The 20,316-nt window shown below is 34.2% G+C and overlaps 1 protein-coding gene and 1 long non-coding RNA gene across 2 annotated transcripts in view; one reads left to right on the top strand and one right to left on the bottom strand.

The window, feature by feature from the left end:
• Nucleotides 1–20,316, bottom strand: part of LOC118197442 (uncharacterized) — a 576,327-nt gene that overhangs the window by 52,926 nt on the left and 503,085 nt on the right. The gene's annotated exons all lie outside the window — the stretch shown is intronic.
• The window catches only part of LOC118189796 (uncharacterized), an 85,900-nt gene that overhangs the window by 53,655 nt on the left and 11,929 nt on the right, over nucleotides 1–20,316 (top strand). Inside the window, exon 2 of the long non-coding RNA XR_004758314.2 lies at nucleotides 8,108–8,411. This is a non-coding gene — a long non-coding RNA (uncharacterized LOC118189796). The remainder of the gene's footprint in view (nucleotides 1–8,107; nucleotides 8,412–20,316) is intronic.

The raw sequence follows: 20,316 nt of genomic DNA, 5'->3' as shown, positions 1-20,316 counted from the left end.
GAATTCACTCGGAAAAACAGTAAGAATTCAATTACTCGGAAAAAGCAGGAGACCACCATCAACAGAGCAGCTACACCATCATTTCGACTTTCAGCTTTTGTGCTGTATTGATGGAAACTACCTACCATCCGGTACCAGCGGCATTTATTTGAAATAAAATGTTGCAAATTTACAGTGGTTGTACAAATACACATATGACAAATATATATTTAGTGTTTTTTTTTTTTTTTTTCATTTTTTTCTTTCTTAAATATGTCTAAATTCTTTAAAATGTATAATGATATTTTATATTATATAATTTGGTTATTCTTAAAAATTAATATATAAAAATCTGTAAACATAAGTTTTCAACTTAAGTAACAATTCTCGGGAAAAACAGTAAGAATTCGTTCTAGAATGTTCTTGCTCCGTCTATAGCATATCGCCATTTGTGTCGCAAATATCGCCAAATAGGCGATTAGGCGCCAAATATGGCAACCCTAAACCTGTTTAGTAGGGAAGCTACTTTACCTCAGTTCGCAACAAATGTATATTTTACATTCTGTTTTAACCTACAGCCTTCATATTGGAGCAGTTTAATTTATGTGGTATGCAGTTTTCTGCATCAGTTCTTCGCGTTTCCTCCAACATCTGATTGATTCTTTTGTATAACTAACTAATTAGGCTAAACAGTTATAAATCCGTTTATTTCAAATCTTGATTTGTTTTTAATTCAATTCTCTAATTTTGAAGCATATGACGCATGGATTCTACCAATCAATTAATGTCACGTAAATGTATCAGTTTAATTTCGTAATATTTACGTAATAACTTGATTATGTCCACTTTAGACAGAATGCAGTGAGTTTCAATTACGACTTGTTGAAAAAAAACATGAAGATATTTAAATTATTTCTTTTGTACTATGGTAAATTTATAAGGTATTTCTCTCACCTTCTTGGCGTGCCTTCGCGGTCAGCACACTGAGCCGATATTTCAGAGGTCCGTGGTTCGATTCCCGGCGAAGGCGGTTGCTCATTTTTCATCTTTTCTGCTTCCAAAAATTGCCTAATATTTCTACAGTGGCGCCCGAACTAAAAGGGTATTGGATGACGTTTCTTCACACCCAATTGCCCTTTAAAAGGGGGAGTATATAAGGTATTTCTCCCACCTTCTTGGCGTGCCTTCGGGATGTAGTGGTCAGCATACTGAGCCGGTATTTCAGAGGTCCGTGGTTCGATTTCAAGCGAAGGCATTGTTAATTTTTCAATCTCTCTTGCTTCCAAAAAAATCCTAATATCTCTACAAGTTCGTTTTAACTCCGTTGGTAATACATTCAGTAATTAAGATAAACATAGTCTACAGCTGTTATTGATAACAGTAGTTACAAATGGCTTCAACTTAAAGATGTCCTAGACTGAGAAATCCCTCAAGTTTGCTGATTCATTCTTAAGAATGATAAACAATGTGATCGATTCGTGTATTTTCCCATCTGAGAAGCCTTTCTGATTGCAGTGGGAAGTTAACATTCCGTACTGAGAGCTATGCAGAATTTTCCTATAGCTTATTTGTGCTCTAATACAACAAAACGATTTAATTCTTAGGCGAGAATTATTGAAAATTAGATACGCGATAAATTTTTGATTAAAATTATTTTGATAATTTTTCCATATTAAATCAAATAAATGCAATTAGTATCATAGTATGTGACAGTTATGTTCAATGAAAATTTTATAAAACGTGAAATCAGGAGATTGAAATTTTTAAATGTTTGTTGTTAAGCTCTGTGTAGCCAACAATAGATAATCTGTAGATAATAATAGATAATCAGATAACAAACTGTTATTGATATGTAACTTGCACTTAATTATGCTTGTAATTTATGGTTCATGCTTCAATAGAAACTAACATTTATATGGTATTTGGAAAAACGGCTATGAATGTAAACAAAAAATATAATTCCTAATAGAATACCGACAGAGCTAATGTCCAATTAGTAAGATGCAGTTGTGTATTTTTCTTATACTTATAAGGTATTTCTCCCACTTCCCTAGCGTGCCTTCTTGGTGTAACGGTAGCACACTGGGCTGGTAATCCAAAGGTCCGTGGTTCGATTCCCGGCGAAGGCAGTTGCATATTTTTCATCTTTTCTGCTTCCAATTAACCTAATGACTCTACAAGTGGGGCCCGAACTAAAAAGGTTGTGGATGATGATTCTCCGCACCCAGGATTTGACGACTATGTCCCCTAAAACCCTAGTCGCCCTTTAAAAAGGGGAGTATATAAGGTATTTCTCCCACTTCCCTATCGTGCCTTCATGGTGTAGTGGTTCTGCACGCTGGGCCGGTATTCCAGAGGTCCGTCGTTCGATTCCCGGCGAAGGCGGTTGCATATTTTTCATCTCATAATTTACAAAAAAAAAAAAAAAAAAAAAAAAAAAAATTCGCGGAGGTATGTGTAGTTAATATTTTCAAGGAGACAAATACAAAATGATATCGAGGGCTAATTTATCCAACACGGAGCAGTTAATTGCCATAGAAAGCATCTTCGCCTTGTAGTAGTTTATAAACATAAGCCAAAGTTATTCAGATTCTCAAACGATTCTCAAACGATTTTATTCATGCTCTTACGCATATGCGAAATTTGATCTGAAACACTTTGTGCTTGTACAGTGGAACCTCGAGATACGAGTTTAATTCATTCCAGCATTGAGCTCGTATAGCGAATTTCTCATATCTAGAAACAAACTTTCCCATCAAAAATAATGGAAATCCAGTTAATACGCCCCTCCAAAAAAAAAAAAAAAAAAAAAATGTCAACTTAAAAATAAATTTTTCTAATAAACAACACTGGTAAATAATATAACCGTAGTTTACCTTTATGATAGCTTCCGACATCGAATCTCCTTTTAACTGCTTCTCCTTAATCCATACCAACGACAGCTTCACAACATCTTCTAGGAGTTTTGGACTGTGCTTGGAAGTAACGGTAACTCCTTTGGCCACATTAAGTTTCTTAATTTCTTCCTTCTTCTTCAGAATAGTGCAGATCCTTCGATAAGTGACGGAGGGCGTGGGCATGCCGAACGGCTGTAAATCTTCACCATTTCTGTCACTCTTACACCACGCTTGTGTTTATCTATGATTTCTTTCTTAATTTCAACGGCCATGACTCCCTTCGTTTCCTTTGCAGCACTATCTGAGGCAACAATTTTCTTGGAAGGCATCGTGAAATAATTATTTTCGCTTTAAATGTAAAAAACAATTAACTCACAAGCGCATAAACACGTAGATCAAAGACCACCGAGTGATCTGACGAGGGGATTCCCCGAGTCGAGCCGGATCGGGAAATGGCTCCACTCATACCAACGGCCTGGCTCACTGCTCGTTACTCGAGTCAATGCTCGCATTTAGAGACAAATGTTTTGCTCATACTTCCCTCGTATCTCGAATTTCTCGCGTAGAGAGGTGCTCATATCTCGAGGTTCCACTATGTTATATAAGAATGATGAACATTTTATTAATTTATGCTGTGTAGGGAACGAAGTTAAATGTTGTATTTAAAAACTTTTCCATTCCTGGTTTAATTCTGTTTCCATAAAATCATCTTTAAATAAACAATTTACTAAGCCTATATTTAAATAAACAAAGCTGGTAGTCATCTTATAAGGCATTTCCCTTTTCTTCCAACAGACCTTCGTGGTGTAACGGTAGCACACTCGGCGCGTATTCGAGAGGTCCAGGTTCGAGTCTTGGCAAGGGCATTACTCATTTTTCCTGTCTCCTGTTTCAAAATAACTTAATGACTCTACAGTGGCGCTCGAACAAAAAGGTAGTGAATGAATGATAATTCGTCACCAGGATTTGACGACTGGGTCTCATAATCCCCCAGTCGCTCTTTAAAGAGGGGGAGTATATAAAGTATTTTCATGAAGATTATCTAGCTAAGGGAAGGGAGGACTTCGATGAAGACCATAAGGAAGACTGGCTTGTATTCATACACTCAGACGCATGGGGAAACATAGAAGCTAACCATTCAGCCAGCTCACTCGCTAGGGATCGAACTACCAGTATTCCGCGATCTAATTACTCGGTCACGAATCAGACCTTTCCTTGAATAGAATTTTCATTCGTATATTCATTCCAGGTTTTGCGAGATTATATTTTCATTTCAGATTTCAAATCGTTAAAAAAAACCTTCGAGTTAAAAATTAGTTTAATTCAACTAATAGTCCAGGTGCAATTTGCCCAGATGGCATTTTGCGTTGATTCACTTTTCAAAATGTTCCCACGAAATATTACAGCCCTTTATTATATTTAAAGAAATTAAATAATGAAGAATCTGCATAAATGTATCTATATTCCTCGCACTGTGATAAAAAAACCGGTACCTATGGCCAGGAAATATTGAATAACGTAATCCTCCACCGAATATGGGCATCTGGAAGACTTAATTTTGGAATTTGTTTTATTATCGATTTCATATTTTGTAACACTTGAACGAATTTTTTATTAAAAAAACTCAACGATTTCAAAGCGAAGCGGTGGCAACACTGGAATGGAACATATAGGAAAAAGAAACATTTTTATCTCCAGCGACCGAGATTGTATCGGAAATTCTAAAGCTCCATTTCAGAATTATTTTGCGATATTGCTGTTGAATTGAATTTTATGGTTTAAGTGAGAAGAACATGATATTTAATAAATAAAAGTAACACAGAAAACGTTAAAAAACGCCTCTGGGCGCAATGTAAAATCTGAAAGCTTTCAGATTTTTTTTTATCGTTTCCGGTGTAACAGCTTTAATTTTGTTATTAATCTGTCGTGCATTTGAAATAGATGAATAATAAATAATGTACAGGTTACTGGTAATATTGAAACGCAGGCTCGAGAGCCGCATGCATTTTCTGGCATGAAGCATGTAATTAATTTTTTAAAAATAAGTTTATATACTTTTCCTTCTCTTGTTTGTATGTCACCATTTTTTGAGTGTAAAATAAAAGTTATTGCTGTGTTTCATCATTGAAATTTACTTCAAATTGTTAAAGAAGAATCACACTGGCATAGCTTTCTCTTAAAACTCGTCTTGCGCTGCAGTTGCAAGGGGAATTAAACAATTTGAATTATAATTCTACTAACATTAGCTATCTAAATAGAAAATTCGTAACAATATCTTTAAAAAACATTGAAGTTACAGTTGTAAGTTGATACATTTGACAGTTTTAAATTTCAGTTTTCACAGCGTGTAATCAAAGCTATTTATTTACCTGCATGTTATAGTATATTTAGCTACAAGCTATTAAAAATCATTTTAAATAAATTAACGGTAGCACACTTAGCTCGTATTCGAGAAGTTCAAGTTCGAATCTCGGCGAGGGCATTGCTCATTTTTTCACGGCTCCTGCTTCAAAATAACCTAATCCCTCTACAGTGGCGCCCGAACAAAAAGGTGGTGAATGAATGATAATTCGTGTCCAGGATTTGGCGACTGGGTCTCCTAATCCCCCAGTCGCGATTTACTTTCCAAACTGTTGCACGAATTAGCTAGGAGCCAGCTAATGTAAGGTTATTACGATATCCTATTTATTTAAAGAAAATCAAACAGTACTCAAAACTGGTTTTTACGTTTCCGACTCCACTAATGCAAAATAAATTTCCTAAATTTCTACTGCAGTTAAAAGGACGAAAGGGTATAATACTTTTAGCAGACGCGACTTCCTCTTTATTGAACTAAGGGCGTGTATTAGAGAAGGACCTTGCCCTCTAACTTGGCAAGCTGCTTTCTCCGCAGTAGATGTAACTATACATACACACATCCATTCACCGCAATCCACCGTCTTTACCGGCTTTTAAATCTCATTACAGAAAAATAACAAACGGGCTATTTGAAAATTATGCAAGTATCGATGTTTAAATAAAATCTGAGTTTAAAAGGGATTTTAAAATAGCTTGTCTCTGTGTATGTTAAATAAATATATAAAATAAAATTTAAAAAATATTTTGAAAGCTTTCAGATTTTACATTGCGTCCAAATTGACGTTTTTTTAACGTTTTGTGTGTTACGTTTATTTATTGAATACCTACTTCTTCACACTTAAACCGTAAAAGTCCATTCAACACCAATATCGCAAAATAATTTTAAAGTGAGCCTATCTTAAGAATTTCCGATACAGTCTCGCGTGCTGGAGATACAATTTTTTTCCGTACAGTGTTACCATAGTTCGCTTTGAAATCGTTCAGTTTCTTAATCAAAAATTCGTTAAACTTTTACAAAATATGAAAAAGATAATTTTAAAAAATTCAAAATTTGGCCTTCTATGTGCCCATATTCGGGTGGAAACGTTCGTTATTCAAAATTGGATGGCTCTACGTACCGTTGTTTTATCCCAGTGCGAGAAACATAGATCCATTCATGCAGATTCTTCATTATTTAATTTTTTTAACTGTAATACAGGGCTCTAATATTTGGTGGCAACAATTTGAAAAATGAATCAAGGTATATAGTAAATCAGCGTAAAATGCCAAAACGAAATTAATAGTCGTTCCGGGCAGATTGCTCCTTTGGATTAAAAACGTCAAAACGGTAACTGTTCAAAATATTTTTCTGGCTATGTTTAAATTCTACCAAACGATCAAATGAATTTCTTCCGTTTATTACAGTATTAAAAGTACTGGCATATTGACTATTAACAAAACATATATGTGCCACTAAAAGTTTAAAAATGACTGCTGGATTAAAAAGTACTTGGAATCTCCTGAATGGGGGGGATCATCCCCCAATAGCTGGAAAATCAAGACGCCGCCGTGCTTCTTCACCTACCCTTTGATTATTAACGGGACACATCTCGGTGGCTAAACAGATGTGCACTTGTGAAATATGCTAACGAAACATCTATGTCCCACTAAAAGTTTAAAAATGACTGCTGGATTAAAAAGTACTTGGAATCTTCTGAATTTTGGGGGATCATTTCCTAATAGCTGGAAAATCGAGACGCCGCCGTGCTCGTTGTACTCATATGTACATAGAGAAAAGAGCAAATCTGAGTTGCTCAATTTGTAATGTTGGTTTATGCAAAAAATGCTTTACACTGTACCATACGATGTAAAATCTATTTTCTATAATAAAGTTTTCTAGGATAATAGCTGTGCTTATAGTAAGTCGATCGCTACGTGTCAGACACATGTATCCCACCATTAACTATGGCTTGGACATATATGTCCCAGGGTTTGGCTGGAAAACCAATTGTCAAAAATATTTCAAAACCTAAATTTACCTTATTTATGACATACTTTGTTCACGTGGATATAAAACTAGGTTTTTTTAAAATCCATAATCAAAATTTAAAAAACCATAATCAAAGTTAAATCCATAATCAAAGTTAAAAAACCTCAAAAGTAAAAAAAAAAAAAAAAAAATCTGAAATGTTTCAGATTTTAAATTACGTCCAAAGGGGCGTTTTTTAACATTTTGTGTGTTACCTTTCTTTATTAAATATCATGTTCCTCGCACTTAAACCATAAGATCCAGTGCAACAGCAATATCGCAAAATAGTTTTAAAACGAGCATATCTTTAGAATTTCCGATACAGAGACTCACGCGCTGGAGATAAAAATGTTTTTTCTGCACAACGTTGCCATTGCTCGCTTTGAAATCCTTGAGTTTGTTAATCAAAAATTCGTCAAAGTTTTAAAAAATAGGAAATCGATCATAAAACAAATTTCAAATTTCAAATTTGGTCTTCCACATGCTCATATTCGTTGGAGGATTACGTTATTCAAAATTCGATGACTCTATGTACCGTTGTTTTATCACAATACGAGAAATATACATACATTTATGCAGATTTTTCATTATTTAATTTCTTCAAATATAATGCAGGACTCTAACATTTTGTGGCAACAGTTTGAAAAGTGAACCGACATTTATGAGTCCGACGCAAAATGCCAAAACGAAACTAATAGTCCTTCGGGATTCAAATCCCTTTGGACTAAAAAAGAGTGAAATGTGCATTTCCTGGCCTTCTTATACACTAATAATTACTGTATATTAATATAGATACAGAAATATTTCTTACTTAACCGTTTTAAATCGTTTTATGTCCAGTCTAATATTTGAAAATTCCTTCCAGTTTTCTTGCGGAATGCTTAGAAAAGTAGTTCCTCCCATTAATGGCGGGCACTAGCCATTTTAGGCGTTGGCCACTACTAAGCCCGGAAGCGATGGTCGCATTACTATGGTGGCACCTAGCAAGTGAGCCATCGTTGTCTATGAAGGGACAGACAATTTACATCCATGCCTTCTCTGGGATCCGAACTCGGGCTCTTTGGTACAGCATTAGAGTCATGCAACACTTTCCCGCCTGTGCGGCCTGGAAGGATAGCCTAGAGCTCCAATATTTCCGGAGCACAACTCTGAATCTGTTGATTTAAAAAGTATGTATCCTTTGATATTTGCCTACAAGTATAGTATTAAAACATAAGCTTTTAAGAATTTGAATTTCCCTTTAGTGAAAATAACTTTTACGAAATTTAACTGCAGCTTTCTTGAACAAACGTCATCAGAAATAAGATATTTAGTCTGGATTTTAATTTTTATTGAGTTAAATGCACGTATTTGGTAAGAATTAAATTTATTTTTAGCGGCAGCGATAATAGCACTTATCCTTTCAAGATCGTATTCCAGTAATATAAAAAGAAAAAAAATCTGAAGCGAACACCACACGATTTCCTTGTACGGAATATTAAATTATACTCATTTTCTGCTGCATTTCATTTAAACTTATTACTTCGCAATTCATTAGAGATTATATTTCTCAGTCAATTAATTCATTTCTCACTTCGCGGCAAGGCAAAAATGCATAAGACCTCAAAATATCTTTATTAAAAATAGAAAAATATAGAAAAACATAAAACACCAAATACAGTAAAAAAAAAAAAAAATTAAAAAAATTTTTACAGTTAAAATTAGTTTCTACGCAAAAGCAAGCAATTCGGCCAGAGGGCAAGAACGCACATTTTTCGGTGCACAGGATTGAAAGTTTATTTTTGGTCGAGACATTGAAGGTACAAAAACTTACTTAAATCACTATTTTGCTAAGTTTCAAATGTAAACAAACATGGTTGCTATGGTTAAAAATAATAATAATAATAATTAGGCTTGGCTGCACTTGAACAATTTTTAAATTGTTGATAATTCTGCAATTACTGCATGCAGATTACCGGTTAAGGCATAAAAACCTTAACCTGAAGATAGGACCAACATAATTCAATTATTTTTAAAGCAAAAAATTCACAATTTACCAACATGTAAGAATATAAAAAAATTGAACTCAAGAATATGTAAGATACAACAAAACACGATGGCTGCTTTAAAAAAATAATTGGCGACCTCAAAAATAACATTCTAAATTTGGTGCTCTCCCCCCCCCTAAATTCATCTGTTCTCCCAAATTCGAGATCTTTCCATGCTACGCTATAAGGTATTTCTCCCGCCTTCTTAGCATGCCTTAGTAGTGTAGTGGTCAGCACGCTGGGTGCGTATTCCAGAGCTCTGTGGTTCGATTCCCGGCGAGAGCGTTGCTCGTTTTTCAGATCTGCTTCCAAAAAAAAAAAAACCTAATGTCTGTACAGTGGCGCCCGAACTAAAAAAGGGTGTTGGATGATGGTTCTCCACACCCAGGGTTTGGCGATTTGGTCCCCTAAAAACCGAAGTCGCCCTTTAAAAGGGGAAATATATAAGGTATTATTCCCACCTTCTTAGCATGGCTTCGTAGTGTAGCGGTCTGCTCGCTGGGCGCATATTCCAGAGGGCCGTGGTTCGATTCCCGGCAAGGGCATTGCTCATTTTTCATCACTCCTGCTTCAAAAATACCTAATGTCTCTATAACGTAACGTTTTAAGGGGGCTCATACACCTTAAACCCCTTGACACTCTTCGAATATGTGACTGTTGCAAGAATTGGGATATTTTATTTATTTTAAAATCAATTACTTCGAACTTTTTACAGCTGACTGCATAAAATAGCTACTTCGGAAACTAGTAACTAGTAACAAGTTTGTGTTGCCACAGATATTTTTGTAATTTAATCCGCATTCTGTTAAAAAAAGTTTTCGTCTCGTTTCCACCTTGCGCGCATGATATTTTAAAAATGGCTAATGGTACATACTTGAAATTTGATGGAATTCTTTATATGAGCCCTATTTTTTAACTGAACCTAAAATCTGATGAATATTTTAATATTAAAAAATTTTATGCGCGAAAACATTACAGATTTTTTTTAATAAAATACATTTTATAAACTCGACTCCAAATAAAATAAAAATTTAACATGAAACTCTTAGAATTTTTGGTTCACAGTAGTTTACAAATGTCATAAAACTATATATTAAATATGGAATTACATTATGCAACAGAATGTTTTAAACTGTGCGCGCAAGGTGGAAACATGACGAAAGTTTTTGTCAAAAAGCGGATTAAATTATAAAAATATTTGTGGCAACACAAACTTTCTGATCACTATTTAAGAAAGCAGCTATATTATGTAGTCAGCTGTAAAAAGTTGGAAGTAATTGCTTTTAAAATAAATAAGTTATAATTCTTGCAACAGTCACATATTAGAAGATCTTATGGGTTTTAAGGTGTACGAGTCCCCAATGCAGACACCTTCTGCGACAATCAGATAATTGTAAACCAAAACTTTCTATAACTCGAACTAAAACTATCAACTTCCTCCCTTCTTCCTTTGAACTGCTGCGTTCTCTTTCGCTTACGCTTTCCTGCTAGCAACACACTACTTTTCCATGCTGCTGCTTATTTGCCTAAGATGACGTCGTACTTTTTACCTGTGCATATAAGAAATTATCGTGATTGCCATGATTAAAGTGTATATTGTCTACAAGTAATTATTACAGTGTGCCTGGAAATCTGCAAATAAAGATGTTAATTGGCTAAATCTGTTTTGGTATTAACTTCTTCTCGCGCTACCATTTAGTCATCGCAAATGTGGTTCGGAAAATTATGACATGCGTATTTATATAACTATTGCTGAGGTAGATTCCAAACAAAAACGGATATGCACAACTACATGTTATAGCAGTCCTATGTACAAAATTTCAACGTTCTGAGGCTACTCGTTTTTGAGTTATGCCAGATACATTCATACATACATACGTACGTACGTAGAGGCATCAATTAGTACGTAGAGGCACGTTGAATTTTGTATATAGAACAGCTATAAGATGTAGTTGTGTACCTCCTTTTTTTGGTTGTAGTCGGCCACATCAAAAGTATATAAATCCACACTGTTAGTCGGCCCAATGAGTTCAGTGTTTTATACTTATATGTTGGTAAATTGCGCATTTTTTTGCTTTAAAAATGATTGAATTATGTTGATCTTATCTCCCGGTTAAAGTTTTTGCCCTTAGTTAATCTGCATGCAATAGTTGTAGAATTATTCAACAATTTAAAAGTTGTTTAAGTGCGCCTAAGCCTAATTTTTATACCATAGCAGCCATATTTGTTTGCATTTGAAACTTGGCAGAATATTGAATTAAGTCAACAATTGAGTTATGCGATATAGATAGGTACATACGCACAGAAGGCACAAAAAAAATCCGTTCTAAATCCATTTTAAATCCTTTTTGCAACCTGTTTTGGATCTGTCCTTACGTACAGATGTCACACCAAAACATCGTTAAATTGCATTCGATAGCGATCAAAATGGATGTTTTCGTTGAAATATGTCACCCGAAAATTTTCGCGATTAGAATACTTCCTTTATTTCGTACAAGGAAATAAAAATGAGATTTTAAGAATTTAAATTTCCTTTTAAGGGAGAAAAAAAAAACTTCTAAGAAATTTAACAGTAGCATTCTGTAAACAAATGTTATCAGAATAAGATATTTTTTTTACTGTCTGAATGTTACAGAGTTACTTGTTACAGAGTCTGAATTTTAATTACTATCGAGTTAAATGCATGTATTTGGTAACAGTTAAATTTTTTTTATCTGTGCTAATAATAACACTTTAAACTTCATGATCGTGTTCCAGTAACATAAAAAGAAAAATTAAATTCTGCGATGTTAATAATATGAAATTTTTAGTTTGATTGACGGGAAGTATATTGCTCGAGTTTTTTTTCCCCTCGGATGAGTTTTTTTTTTTTTTTTTTTTTTTTTTTTTTTCACAACGACTGTGCACTCAAATAGAATTGTATGTTTATTTGTGTTACGTGTGATTAGGCGCTAAAGTGTAGAAGTATTTGATGTACTTCAATGTCTAAACACACGTAAAATATGAGCTCCGTCACACTGGCGTCAGTTCCTTCCTATGGCCAAATCGTAACAGTATCCAGCAATTGCAAAACCATACTAGGATTTATGCTTTGTTATGCACAAGTGTATTACAGTAAGACCCCGCTTAACGCGGGGGATACGTTCCATCGAAGTAGAGCGTAATGCGAAACAGCGCTAAGCGAGGCTATCTTAACATGTAAATAATGGGGTTAGGGGAAGACGGATAAAAAATGGTTAGGCATTAAATTTAATAATGTTTTTTTTAATAAAAATAAAATCAAACATTTATTTCTTACAAAAATAAAAACAATATAAACGCGTATACTTTTAAAAACAAAATAAAATTTTCAGTCAGATCATTCATTCTATTCTGGGTTTCCAATTTTCTGCCTTTTTGTCAAGAAGGCATTATGATAGATTGGCTTAATGGCATATTGCGTTCAATTTCGTCGTCAATCCATATAGACAGTCGTTTTTCCATTTCCTCTATAATGTTATTTCTAGAACGGGTAATTCTAGTTGCAGAGCTTGTTAACGTAGTTGCAGTTGCCCATGACAGTATTTTTTCTTTATTCTTAAGAATTGTCCTTATTGTTGAAGTTGCCAAAATCAATGCAGCGCTAATTTGAGATTGACGTTCACCGGAATCTGATCTTCTAATCGCTTGCATTTGAGTTTCCAGTGAAATGCCTTTTTCTGGTTGCTTTCTTTTCTTGTGTTTTACTCGTATTATCACCCATGATAAAAACTAAAGATCATACATAATATTTGTCACTGTATTATTAATCGTTATAGTATTATATATCAAATTTAAACTTACAATAATGTCAACAAATGTTGTTTCAAATGATTAAAAAGCAAGAAACACAACTACACTGTTTCGGATATGTTATTTGGAAACCTAGCGCTGCGCACAATTTCGGAGAATCCCCGGGTTGAAATAAAAGAGCGCTAAACCGAAACAGCGCTAAACGAAACAGCGTTAAGCGGGGTCTTACTGTATCAAGAAAAATTCTGCAATTTAAATTCACTTGCTTAGCATTCCCCTGATTTCAAAATCTGTTATAAATTCGTTTTATAATTCTTGCATTTATTGTACATAAAATTACTTTAATGATTACAACTGAAGTATGAATCTGAAGCTATGAAAGCTTGGGCCCGTCAACGGCCGAGCGGTAAAGTCTCTGAACACTGGTAGTTCGGTCTGAGTTTCGAATCTCGCCAACGGGCAGGTTGCATGGGCGTTACCATGTAAATTCGAGCCATTTCCTTAGAAAGTCCTCCACGAAAGCATCATTTCTCTTAGACAGATAACCCTCGAGTGCTTTTCGGTATTCCAAATAAGCCAAAAACCAGCTACGAAGGCTTCACGGAGAAATTTTGTATCTTTAAGTAAATAATTAACTGCTTTTAGCTTAAGTTTTAATTGTGTATCATTAAAATTGAATTACTCTTTATAATTTAAGACTTTATGCTCACCACAGTGCAATGAAATATACTCTTTATAATAGAGTATATTCATTATATATATTATTATATATTTTTTAAAATAGGTTCACTTATATTTTATATCTAAAATATTCTGAACCTATTATAAATTATAGAATGTATTCACTTATAATTCAGTGGACGATGAATCCCAAGAGTAAAATCACTAACATTTCCCCTCCTCTCTTCGCCCTATTCAAATGAGACATAAAAGGAATTACTACAGATGTGATTTCGCGTAAAGGGCGGGGTCGAGAAGAGGCCAAATGTATTTCCAGGAGATGACATTGCCCTCACAGGAATATCGCGTGACCGCTGCTCGATTTAGAATCTCTGAGGAATTTCGAGAATAAACTGCAAAATCTGAGCTTTTTACGAGTGCAGAATAGTTGTGGTGTCTTGAGAGAAAATTGAGAAGAGGAAAAAATTACATTTTTTTAAGAACTGAAACATAACGAAAGTGAACAGAATAATATTTGTAATATATCATTTTTTTAACTAAAAGGGAATTGTAAGAGAGAATTTATTTATTTATTAAAAATATTGTACATTAGCTTTAAATACGAGGGTTGGGGCAAAAGTCATGGCAACTATTTTTTTCTTGTGGATATGTGAACGGATCATAAAACATATATGTGTCATGTGGAAGTTCTGCAGGCATAGTGTGTATGCAGAACAACAGATGGCTCTGTGATAGCTGGCTGTGTGGTAGCGAGACTACAATCTCAAATCCCAACCAGATCTTTTTGATGTTTGCCGCCTGGTGAAGTCCAATGAAAAAAAGCGGGTGGGGAACGAAGATCCCGAGCCGAAATTTTTGTCGCCATTTTTGTCCACGTAACTTTAGCGAATATGATGGCCAGAGAGTAAAATGCTACTATCCAACAATCCGTTCATTCACTTTAGGGCTCTGAAATCAGTTCAGTTGGTGAGTGTCGTGCGAGATGGAAATAACTAATGTTGAGCAGCGCGCTTACATCAAAATAGCCGTTCTTCGAGGGAGAAATGCGATGAAATGTCACAGTGAATTAGTAGAAGCCCTTGGGAATAATGCCCTACCATATCGTACAGTAGCACAGTGGGTAAGAGAGTTTCAGCAAGGACGTGTGTCAACCAGTGATGAACAACGTTCGGGACGACCGGTGAGTGTGCCGTCATCGAGCATCTCATTAATGAAGACAGACGATGGACGTTATTGGAGTTAGAGAGAGAAAGTGGCATCGAGTAACGCACCGTCCACAGGATATTGCGTAATGAGCTACAGCTACGCAAAATCGCTTCGCGGTAGGTACCGCATGCACTGACGGAAGTTCATGGGTGGGTGTGCTATGCAATATGCTCCGACCACTTTGCACTCTGGCAACAGGACGGCGATCTATTCTTTTCACGAATAATCGCCATCGATGAATTTTGGGCCAAGACATACAAATCAGAACTGAAATGTCAGTCCGCGGAGTGGCGACATCCTGGATCACCAAGGCAGCAGAATGTCTGTCAGAATCCTTTCCCAGTCAAATTGATGGTGATCGTCGCGTATGACGTCAGGGGTGTAATTGTTTGCCACTTTGTTCCTCATGGCAGAACAGTGACCGAACGGTACTACAGGGACTCATGTCAACTTTATGTGTATTGCGTTATAATTCTTTTGCACGGTGAAGGCAATATTGCCCTGTATACTACCGTAATAAATTCGTGTGTTACGAGATTTTAGTGCTATTCATTGTCCACACAGGTAGTTAAGACCTTGTCTTTTCATCTGTATATGTCACATTTTCTAACTGGACTGGTATCTTCAAGAAAAAAAATCTGATGTGTACACCACAGGACTTCCTTGTATTGGAATATTAAATTCTACGCATTTTTTCTTGCATTTCATTTAAACTTATTGGATTGAATTAAATCTACTTCGCTGACAGCGCATAAACCAGAATAGAATAAATGCATTCTTTAAAATTCACTTTAGTATTTGTTTACCATAGCGACACTCTGGCGCTAGATTCACTTAACAGTATTAATAATTATATGAAAGTTAACTTATATAATAATTATATAACGGAAACTAAGTTAACTGTTATATAATCCAATAATTATATAACAGTTAACGTATATATTTCGTTCATATTATAACTCATAATGCACAAATTTTATATTATTTAAAGAATAGAATGATATAATCGTTGCAACATGTTCTATTCAAATACTATAATAAAGCTAGAATGATGTATAAAAGAAATTAAGCCAACAAAACAAAAAAGAAACAGTTTTTCACAGACGATTGAGTATTTCTCATTCAATTAATTCAGTTCTCACTTCGCAAGAAGGCAAAAATACATAAAAACTCATATCTATATTAAAAATTACGAAGTAAATCTCAAACGCTTATTTCCCCGAAAAAATTCCAGAAAGAATTAAGCATGATTTAATTGGCAATAATAAATGAAGGCGTTATCTTTGTTGTTGGGAAGCTAAGTTTCTCTAGATTGGCAACAAATCCACTAGTCTCCTGTTTCAAATATAAACATCAATGGCCGCCATTAAAAAAAAAGTCTTAGCGGCAATTAAACAACTTTAAAATTGCTGATAATTCTAAAAATATTGCACACAGATTTACTAAAGGCATAAAATCCTTAATCGGAAGATAAAAACAACATAATTCAATGATTTTTAAAGCAAAAAATGTACAATTTACAAACATATAAGAGTAAAGAAACTGAGATCACTGAGCCGGGTAACAGAGTGGATAGTATATATATAAATATATTTATATACGTTTGGTGCGGCCGATTGCAACCAAAATACGAGGTGCACATCTACATGTTATAGCAGTCCTATATACAAAATTTCAACGTTCTGAGGCTAATCGTTTTTGAGTTATGCGAGATACGTACGTACGTATGTTCGTACAGACGCCACGAAAAATTCTCTTCAGAATTTATTTTAAAGCAGTTTTATAATTTTTTTGGTGGAAAAGAGTCTTTTATTCTGTCCTTACGTACAGATATCACGGAAGAACATCGTTAAATTGCATTCGATAGCGGTCAAAATGGATATTTTCGTTGAAATATGCTGCCTGAAACTTTTCGCGATTACAATACTTCCTTTTTACTTCGTACAAGGAAGTAAAAATAGTTGCCAGGACTTTTGCCCCAACCTACGTATAAAGTCATATTTAGATTACGAATAAAAAATTTCAAATTCATATTGAAAAAATTTAACCATGCTGTGTAAAAGCCTAATGGATTCCAAAGCGGTTCTACAAATTATGACTACATCGGTAAGTCTTAAAAGACTATTAAAGCAAGCTCTGTAACAGTTGAATTGAATCAAAAGTGAGCCTACTGTATCCGTAACTCTGATTATTTATTGGTAGCTATGATTTTTATCTGAGAGTCAAAATTACGCCTTTTATTACAGCGAGTGCATTTTTTTATGATTGATTTGGCACGTAGAAGACACGTATTGTTGAAAATGATGTGGTTAAAATTCGAAATTTCTGGATGTAATTTCAATTCTGAAGGAATTGAAAGCAAACTGAAGATGAGCGAGCTACAGTCAACGCATTTGTAAGTTCTGTGTACCCCTGAAAAGTCAATGTGTGAAAACATTTGAATTTGAAAGGAATTAGTTCATTCTTTCCAAGCAACAACCAATTCGTAAATAATGTTTTCATTGCCGAACCAGGAAGCAAAAACTTTTAATACTTCAGGTTAATACGTATGACGGCATGATTTAAATTTAACGTAATATAACATTTTCTCAATATTAATAAAAGAATTAACGTGGAACAATATATCGTGACAGTTATACTAACCTGAAACAAAACAGTTGCCAACCGCAGCTATTTATTTAAAATGCTGGCATTAATGTGTGGCCTAGGCTATTAATGTTCAAACTAAATTATGATTAGGAACAGCAAACATTACAAACAAATGGCTAAGTTTATTGCTTTTTACTTCCTTGTACGAAGTAAAAAGGAAGTATTGTAATCGCGAAAAGTTTCAGGCAGCATATTTCAACGAAAATATCCATTTTGACAGCTATCGAATGCAATTTTGCTTGATATCTGTACGTAAGGATAGAATAAAAGACTTTTTTTCCTCAAAAAAAATTATAAAATTGCTTTAAAATCAATTCTGAAGAGAATTTTTCGTGGCGTCTGTACGAACGTATGTACGTACGTATCTCGCATAACTCAAAAACGAGTAGCCTCAGAACGTTGAAATTTTGTATATAGGATTGCTATAACATGTAGATGTGCACCTCGCATTTTGGTTGTAATAGGCCGCACCAAACGTATATAAATATATTTATATATATATCCACTCTGTTACCCCGCTCAATGATCTCAGTTTCTTTACTCGTATATGTTTGTAAATTGTACATTTTTTGCTTTAAAGTGATTAAATTATGTTGTTTTTATCTTCCGGTTAAGGATTTTGTGTTTTTAGGAAATCTGTATGCAATATTTTTAGAATTATTGACAATTTTAAAGTTGTTCAAGTGCCGCTAAGCTTTTTTTTTTTTTTTTTGGTGGCGGCCATTGATTGTTTACATTTGAAACAGCAGACTAGTCGATTTGTTGCCAATCTAGAAAAACTTAGCTTCGCAACAACAAAGATAACGCCTTCATTTATTTATTGCCAATTAAATCGTGCTTAATCCTTTCTGGAATTGTTTCGAGGAAATAAGTGTTTAAGATTTACTTCTTAATTTTTAATACAGATATTTTGAGTTTTTATGTATTTTTGCCTTCTCGCGAAATGAGAACTGAATTAATTGAATGAGAAGTACTCAATCGTCTGTGAAAAACTGTTTCTTTTTTGTTTTGTTTGCTTAATTTCTTTTATACATCGTTCTAGCTTTATTATAGTATTTGAATAGAACATGTGGCAACGATTAGATAATTCTTTAAATGATATAAATTTTGTGCATTCTGAGTTATAATATGAACGAAATATAATACTGTTAAGTGAACCTAGCGCCAGAGTGTCGCTATGGTAAACAAGTACTAGAGTGAATTTTAAAGAATGCATTTATTCTATTGTGGTTTATGCGCTGTTGGCGAAGTAGACTTAATTCAATCCAATAAGTTTAAATGAAATGCAATAAAAATGCGTATAATTTAATATTCCGTACAAAGAAGTGATGTGGTGTACACATCAGATTTGATTTTTTTTTTTTTTTTTTTTTTTTTTTTTCAGCTATCCAAATGAGCCGCTACTAAAACTACGTTCGAAAACCAAAGAAATCATGAAAATTAAAACTCGTTGCCATTCAGGATAAAGAAATATAAGTATAAATAAGAACTACTTGTTTAATGTTTGCAATGTTATTCTTATTTCATATTTTGTAAAACTTACAAATTTTTGATTAACAAACTCCACAATTTGAAAGCTAGCAGTAGGAATACTTTCCTAAATAAAGCATTTTTATCTCCAACGGGCGAGACTATTGTCACTGAGATGAGGGAGAAAATGAGTGTTTTAAATTAATATCTCTGCGGATTAAAGTCGTGCGAAGATGGGAACAGTCGAAATGGCTTCCTACGAATTTTTGGAATCGATGAATAATATATTTAATGTTTGGCAATGCTATTTTTATCTCGTATTTTGTAAAACTTCGGAACTTTTACAAACTCTACGATTTCAAAACGAGCAGTGGCAACACTTCTCGAAATATAACAGATTTTCATCTCCAGCGTGCGAGACTGTTGCCATTTGGAAAAACGAGGGCGAAAATTGGTGTTTTCAGAGTTTTTAATTGATATCTCCGCTAATTAAAGTCGTAAGAAGATAGTAATGGTCGAAATAACTTCCCACAAATTTTTGGAATCTAGGGGTACCTCTCTCGAAATTCAACCCCCCCCCGTTCCGGAGAAGATAATGCCAAAAACAAACAAACAGACATACAGACAGACTTTAATAGTATAGATTACAGCAATATTTTGCCTTTTCAATGAAAGCCAGTTTGTTATGTGTTATAAAAATATAAAAATACCTAAAACAATTTCAAAATTAAAAAATATAAAAAAGTTTAAAACCAAAAAACCTTCCAAAACAATCAAAGCTTGATTTTTCCTATCCCTAAATTTTCTCTAGCTAATGTGGATCTCTCTAGTGTGCATCATGATACTTATTTATGCATTTTTCCTATTTCTGCACACTACTTAGATATTTTTCTGATGTGGAGGTACATGGTTTTGAACCATACGCACTCCGGAATTTATAATCATTGGCATTGGCCAGTTTAATAGCTCATGTTCTTTTAATCACCTAATTAATAACTGATAGAAAGCATAGGAGAGCAAAAGACTGAAATTTGAATGAAAGTGGCATCTACTACAGCATCGAACTTGCATTCTAATAGCAGCAACATTAACGTTATTTAACAATATTGTAAGTAAAACATTACAATGAATTATCCTCAGAAAGGAAACTTAAAAATTTCAAAGCAATTTGAGTTATTGACTTTCATGTATGATTTTCATTACCCACCTCCATGACTTACATTTTACAGGTGATAAAATGTTAAAATGTATTTCTGCTGCCATGTTTTAT

The sequence above is a fragment of the Stegodyphus dumicola genome, chromosome 12, assembly GCF_044657685.1.
Source record: "Stegodyphus dumicola isolate Sdum_Otavi_A_Nest chromosome 12, ASM4465768v1".
NCBI classification, from domain to species: Eukaryota; Metazoa; Arthropoda; class Arachnida; order Araneae; family Eresidae; genus Stegodyphus; species Stegodyphus dumicola.
This window is presented reverse-complemented; position numbering and strand designations above follow the sequence as displayed.